The sequence below is a fragment of the Callithrix jacchus genome, chromosome 20 (assembly GCF_049354715.1).
Source record: "Callithrix jacchus isolate 240 chromosome 20, calJac240_pri, whole genome shotgun sequence".
Taxonomy (NCBI): domain Eukaryota; kingdom Metazoa; phylum Chordata; class Mammalia; order Primates; family Cebidae; genus Callithrix; species Callithrix jacchus.
Window position 1 is genome coordinate 3,910,157 of NC_133521.1, and position 7,349 is coordinate 3,917,505.

Here is a 7,349-nt window from a genome sequence, read left to right on the forward strand (position 1 = left end):
TAGCTGGGCACGGTGGTGCGTGCCTGTAATCCCAGCTACTCAGGAGGCTGAGGCAGGAGAATTGCCTGAACCCAGGGGGCGGAGGTTGCGGTGAGCCGAGATTGCGCCATTGCACTCCAGCCTGGGTAACAAGAGCGAAACTCCGTCTCAAAAAAAAAAAAAAATGCAGGTTAAAATTGAACAGGCTAGAAACCTCGGACCAGGGAGGAACTTCCCTTTGCCTAAATCACACAGCTTCATCCTGACTCCCCATCTGCCTTTGGAGTGGGGTGGCAGGCCTGACCCCTTGCCAGGGTTTAAACTTCATATTATTCAACCTGTAGTGTTTATGTACCTACTTTGAGCCAGGCACTGTGAGGTGCCGGAGATGCAGCAGAAAAAGTTGACTGTGTCCTTACCTTCTTGGAGCTCATCTTATGGTAGCAAGCTGAAAAATAAGTAAAGTAAAATCAAATAAGATGAACTTAGCCAATGATAAGGGAATTTTCTCAGGGATGCAGTGAAGAGTGGCTGGAGAGGTGATTTAGATGATGGCAGAAGCAGTCAGGGAGTGTCTCTGAGGAGGGGTGCTGAGCTGGGACCTAAACGAGAGAAACAGCACATCTTGTGGAGAGTGGGGAGCTGCATTCCAGGCAGAGGGAATGGCATGTGTGAGGCCCTGAGGCATGATTAAGCTTGGTAGACTTTAGGAAGAGCACAGAAGCCAGTGTAGCCAGAGCACAGTGCCTGGCAGGGAGAGTCTTAGGAGAGCAGGAAGAGAGAGATGGGCTGGGTTTGGGTCACAGAGGGCCTGGCCCTCGTGGGAAGAAGTTTAGACTTTTGTTCCTAGGAACACGAAAGGGAGAGGAATGAGTTGGGTTTTCTTTCTTTCTTTTTTGGGGGGAGACAGACAGGGTCTTGCTCTGTCACCCCGGCTGGAGTACAGTGGTGCGATTCTGGCTCACTGCAACCTCTGCCTCCCAGGTTCAGCCCATTCTTGTGCCTCAGCCTCCCAAGTAGGTGGGATTACAGGCCTGTACAATCATGCCTGGCTAATTTTTGTATTTTTAGTAGAGATGGAGTTTCACCACATTGACAAGGCTTGTCTCGAACTCCTGACCTAAGTGATCCACCCACCTCGGCCTCCCAAAGTGCTGAGATGACAGGTGTGAGCCACTGTGCCTGGCCCTAATTTGGATTTTCAAAAGCTCAGTCTGAGTGCTGGGTAGAGACGGGATTGGGAGATATGAGTGGGACTGAGAATGGGAAGAGATGTGTGCAGCAGGGCGAAGGGTGCTAGGGGCTGATCATTGCTGGGGTGGGGTGAAAGTGGATGGACTTAGGGCGGATCTTTGGAGTGAAATTTACAGACCAGCTCATGGGGGATTACTGGGTGAGGCAAATGGAGGTGCTGAGCCTGCCTCTGAGGGCAAAGTGAACCCATCTTACTTCCTCTAAGGCAGTGGTCTGCAACTGGAGGTGATATTCGCTCTTGGGGGACATTTGGAAATGTTTGGAGACATTTTTGGTGATCATGACTGCGGGTGTGGGTGCGAATGAATAGAGATCTGGGATGCTTCTAAACATCCTACAGGGCACAGGGCAGCCCCCAACAAGGAGATATCAGACCCCACATCTCAATAGAGCTAAGGTTTAAAAACTGCCCTAAGGGCCCAAAGCTTCCCACTCTCTGTGAGCAAGGACTCGCCTGTGAAATCTGTGCTTGCAGATAAAAACAATGGTAATAATAACAGCAAACGTGGATCCCATGCCTGGCAGTGCACCTGCATATACCTCAAGATTTCCAGATAAGGAAACATGCTCAGAGAGGTGAAGTGACTTGTCCAAAGTCACACAGCCAGTAAGCAGAACAGGGCCTCAAATCTAAATCTGCCTGACCCTCAGCCCTATTTGTGCCCCTTGAGTCCCTGCCTGCTTCCCTGTTGCCTTGCTGAGCTCCCAGCCCTCCCCACCCTCCCTTTCCTTACCCTCCAGCCCAGCCAGATTCCTTGTCCACTCATCTTGCTGGGTTCTATCCCCTTTCCTTTTCAGGCTGAGCCAGACGGCACTGTCCCCAAGAAGCCCCTTCCTGCTGGCCGACATCTTCAGCCTGTGCCCATGGGTTAAAAAGGTGGATCTCAAGTGGGCATTCCCCTGAGACAGCCAGAACTAGTCCTGAAGAGTTGCGCCTGGAGCCTTGTGGGTATGAGGGGGTAGAATGAAGACAGTAGGACCCAACCAGAAGCTGGGCTTCTGGAGAAGGGGTGCTGGCTCCGCGGGGGCATCCTGAGGCTCTGACTGCAGCTAGCTGACCCAGGTGCTGTCTGCTCCAGGTCTCTGCACCATGCAACCCTACACTTCAGATCTAACGAGGAACAGAAAGGCATGTGCTGTGGGTAAGCCCCCTTGAACCATGCCTAGGCATCTAATGGATGTTGGGGACCAGTAGATCTGCCTCCTGGGTGGTCAGAGCAGTATACAGACTGCCTACCACAAAACATTCCCCTGGAGCAATACTGCAGGGGGCTTGTTTCACACAGCATGAAGAAACACAGGTCCAGGGGATCTACTGTAAGGAAGGGAGCAGGGGACTCTGGACACTTCCAGAGGGTCCAAACTTGAGTGGAGACCCACCTGGAGCTCAGAGGTTGTGCCTGGAACTAGCCAGGGTAGAGGTGGTCTGAGTGGCCAAAGGCCCCATTCCCTGCTTGTCCCTCTACCTCCACCCAGCAGGTTCACGGGCTGCAGCCTCAGCCAGGAGCACATGGAGTCACTGTGCTGGTTGCTGAGCAAGTGTAAGGACCTCAGCCAGGTGGAGTAAGTTGAGGGAGGAGGGGAAGGAAGAAGGAGAGGAGCATGGATGCATGCCTGAGGGGCACTGGAGGGGATGTGAGTGTCCGTGTGTGCTTACACCTCTCAGGACCAGCTGTCAGGGCCGCCTGGGACTTCAGGTCACATACCCTGAATCCATTTTCTCTCTCCCGCCCCACTCCTGCCATGGTGGAGCTAGTTCCCTGGTGTGCCCCCCTGACTTGGGCAGCCCTCAGCCTCCAGTGTGTACAAGCTCTTCGGGCAGATGGGGGCTAAAATGCAGGATTCACTGTTGGCCCAGCAGGTGGTTAAAAGTACCAAATGCTTCCACCTGAGGAGGGATGCAGAGCCAGCCAGCATGGGGTCTTGCAGTCTGTTGTCCTGAGATGTGTCCACGGGGCCTGTCTTGGGTACTCCAGTAGTCAGCCCCTGCATGGGTGGAATAATAATAGCTTACGCCTATTGAGCACTTTCTCCACTGTTCTAAATGCTGGGTGTGTTCTTTTTATCTTTCCAGCATCCCTGGATACTAGTATTGTTCCCATTATACAGATGAGGGAACTGAGACACAGAGTGTGTCTCAGTGCAAGAGAGAACTTGCCCAAGATCACACAGCTAGCAAAATGCGGAGTCCATGATCACAAACATTAGGAATCCAGCATAGAACCAGTGGGAAATAGAGAGAGCTGTCCACCAAAAATGCCGTACAGTTTACGTTTCTGTTGTGGCCAAGAAAAAAAATGTGGCTGATGAAATAATGGATTTTTTTAAGACCTGGGGTATCACTCTGTTGCCCAGGCTGGAGTGCAGTGGTGTGATCATAGCTCACTGCAGCCTCCAACTCCTGGACTCAATCAATCCTCCCACCTCAGCCTCTGGAGTAGGTGGGACTTCAGGCACACACCTACATGCCTTGCTAATAGTTCAGTTTTTGTAAGAGATGAAGTCTCGCCATGTTTTTCAGGTTGGTCTCAAACTTCTGAGTGCAAGTGATACTTCTGCCTCAGCCTCCCAAGTGGCTGAGAGTATATGCCTGAGCCACTGCCCTTGGGATGTATTTTGAAGAGATATGAATAAGAAATATGTTTTTGAGTGTTCTGTTTTTCATAATAGAGGGAGATGTTTCCTATTTTAAAGACTATTTTATTTATTTATTTATTTATTGTTTTTTTTGAGGCGGAGTTTTGCTCTTGTTACCCAGGCTGGAGTGCAATGGCGCGATCTCAGTTCACTGCAACCTCCGCCTCCCGGGTTCAGGCAAATATCCTGCCTCAGCCTCCTGATTAGCTAGGATTACAGGCACGTGCCACCATGCCCAGCTAATTTTTTGTATTTTTGGTAGAGACGGGGTTTCACCATGTTGGCCAGGATGGTCTCGATCTCTTGACCTCATGATCCCCCCACCTCGGCCTCCCAAAGTGCTGGGATTACAGGCTTGAGCCACCGCTCCTGGCCTAAAGACTATTTTATTAAGTGGCTTCATGAGACAAACCAATTTTTAAATAATGTTTCTCAGGAAAAGATGAAATTAACAAGCATCAAAAATGGCAGGCTGGGTGCGGTGCCTCACACCTGTCTCCCAGCACTTTGGGAGACTGAGGCAGGAGGATCACCTGAGGTTAGGAGTTCAAGACCAGCCTGACCATCATGGAGAAACCTCAATTCTACTAAAAATACAAAATTAGCCAGGTGCAGTGGTGCATGCCTATAATCCCAGCTACTTGGAAGGCTGAGGCAGGAGATTTAATTGAACCCAGGAGGTGGAGCTTGTGGTGAGCCGAGATTGCACCATTGCACTCCAGACTGGGTGACAGAGAGAAACTCCATCTCAAAAAAAAGAAAAAAGTCAAAGACATAGGAGAAAAATAAGATGTTCCAGGACAAAGTAGTTATATTATTTCTAAACTGTAGCTAAAAGTAGCCGGGCATGGTGACCCACTCCTGTAATCCCAGCACTTTGGGAGGCCAAGGCAGGTGGATCACCTGAGGTTAGGAGTTTGACACCAGTCTGATCGACATGGTGAAACTCCCATCTCTACTAAAAATACAAAATTAGCTGGGCCTGGTGCCACGTGCCTATAATCTCAGCTACTTGAGAGGCTGAGGAAGGAGAATTGCTTGAACCTGGGAGGTGGAGGGTGAGTGAGCTGAGATTGTGCCATTGCACTCCAGCCTGAGCAAAAAGAGCAAGACTCCATCTCAACATAAATAAATAAATGAAAGTAAATAAATAAATAAAACAACAGAATGCTGCAATGAAGGAATTAAGAAACTAAACAGGTGAGGTTTCCAAAATTGATATTGCATTCTCAGATTAAAACAAGGAATCTGTGGGGTCAATGCATCCTTCAAACATTTTTTTTTCCTGAATTTCTTCTCATTCAAAAACTGTGGATTCCAAATCATGCAAGCCAAGGGCATGGTGAAAGCAAATTGTTTTTTCTTTAACCCTGAAAGCCTGCTGGAGGCACATGAGCTAGGAGTGGTCACCCAATATGGAAGGGGACAATGAGGACAGGTTTTACTGTGGTGCTGGGGAGGGGATGGTAGCAGGGAAAGTAGGAGTTGTTGGTCATTCTAGTGGTGATGGAAGCAATGGCGGTGGTGGTGGTGGGCTTGGTGGTGTAGAGTTGTGGTTATAATGAAAGAGTGGTGGTGATGGTGGTGATACTGGTGGTGGTGATGGTGGTGATGGTGATACTGGTAATGGTGGTGATACTGGTGGTGGTGGTGGTAATGATACTGGTGGTATTGGTGATGGTGGTGATACTGGTGGTGGTGGTGATGGTGGTGCCTCTGGTGACCCTGGCATGGGATTCAGTATCAGTGACAGTGGATGCAAACTCCTGGTGACTGAGGAGCATCTCAGGCTGAGGAGGCACCTTTGACCACTGCCACTGCTCCTTACACCCTACAGCCTCTCAGTGAACCTGCTGGGTGATGGTAGGATCAGATCCGTTCTGCGATGTCTGCCGCAGGTGCCTATCTCCAGTTCACTTGAGTAAGTGGAAAGCAGCCTGAAGGACAGAGAGCAAGGAGGAAGGTTTCCCTGGGCCAAGACCACGAGGGGGCTCCTTCTGAGGGCATTTCCCTGCAGCCCCGGAGGACAAGGACTACAGAGGGAAAGGGGCAATTCTTCCCTTGCCTTCACTCCCCTGGCCTTGGGTCCCTTTCTCTGTCCCTCACACCCACCATGGGCAGAGCCTTCACCAAACACCCAAGAGAGGCTATGACTCATGGTGGGATGGAGCTGCCCCGTGGCACATTCATACAGCCAAGCTGACCCCAGGACAAGGAAGCAACATTCCATCCCCAACCAGCTGATGTGAGATTGCAGCTACCTGTCTCCGGGTCCATCCTGTCCCTGAAGTTCCTCTGACCCAATCTATGGGACATAAATTTGGAGATGTCCCTGCAGCTCACAAGGGGCCTTAGGAAGTCATCCACACACTTGCTTCATCTCCCCAGTAACCTGGGGCGTGGACAGCGAGAGCCAGGACACCACTTGTTGCTAAGCAACTCAACTTTGTGCTTAAAATTCTTGACCCAGGTGGGGCTAGAGCTGCCAGCCTGGCCTTATCAGTGCCTTGCCCCAGACCACAGGGTGAGTACAGAGCTCACAGATTCAGGTTCTGGGGCCAGTTCTGCCTGGGTAGGGATGGTGTCCTTCTGGGCCTTAGTGTGTCCATCTGGAGAATGGATGCTTAGACATGGAGGCCTCTGTTCCTGGAAATGACAGCTGGAGGAGAGACAGAAGGGGCTGGGCAGGGCTCCATGGAGACCCTGCCTCCACCCCCATCCTCAGTCCTGTTTCTTTTCTAGTCTGAGTCACAACAACGCCTCTCAGGAAAGTGCCCTGTGCCTGGTAGAGACCCTGTCCTCCTGCCTATGTGTCCGGGAGGCCTCAGCGAAATAAGGGGATGTTGATGTCCCTGGCTGATGATGGGATAAGCAAGGCACCCACACTTCGTGGCCCTCCATCTGGGTGACTTGGGGCAATCTCTGCCTGTCTCTGAATCTCAGGTTTCCTGAGCATGGGATCATAATTTCCATCCCTTGTTGCCCAGGTGCCCTGGGGGACCACAGAGACCATGGGGTGGGAAGGCCAGGTATCACCATGCTCACAGAATGAGTTTGGAGATCTCTTCTGGTTCTGAGGCCTCCACCCTCCCTTGTCCCTGTCGGTGCAGCCCCACTTCCCTCTCTGTGTCCCATGGGTGCCCTGGGTGCCTAGGAGGCTGGCACGTTTGGGCACCACACTTCCCCAGGCCCTTCTCTCTGCATCCTGGGCTCTAAGCAGAGCTTCCAGATTCACTTCTCCAAAGAGGGCCAGGCTGGGAAGATGCTCGGGTAATCCCTGCGGGGTGATGGGACTGGAGAGGAGGCTGATCCGTGGCAGAGTCCATGGTCCCCTCTTCACGGGGCCCTCTCCTCCTTTAGACAGCAGCTTCAAGCTCCCTGCCTGGGTCTGTTTCCCAGATCTGCCCCGGATGCCTTGGCACCTCCAGATCAGCCAGGGCCTTGGCATCAGACTTGTGCCTCTTAGCCATGTCCTGACT

General features: G+C 51.5%; 1 pseudogene; it reads left to right on the forward strand.

Moving 5' to 3' along the window:
* Positions 1–7,086, forward strand: part of LOC144580614 (protein NLRC5-like) — a 57,437-nt pseudogene extending 50,351 nt beyond the window's left edge.
* Positions 7,087–7,349: the final 263 nt, after the last annotated feature.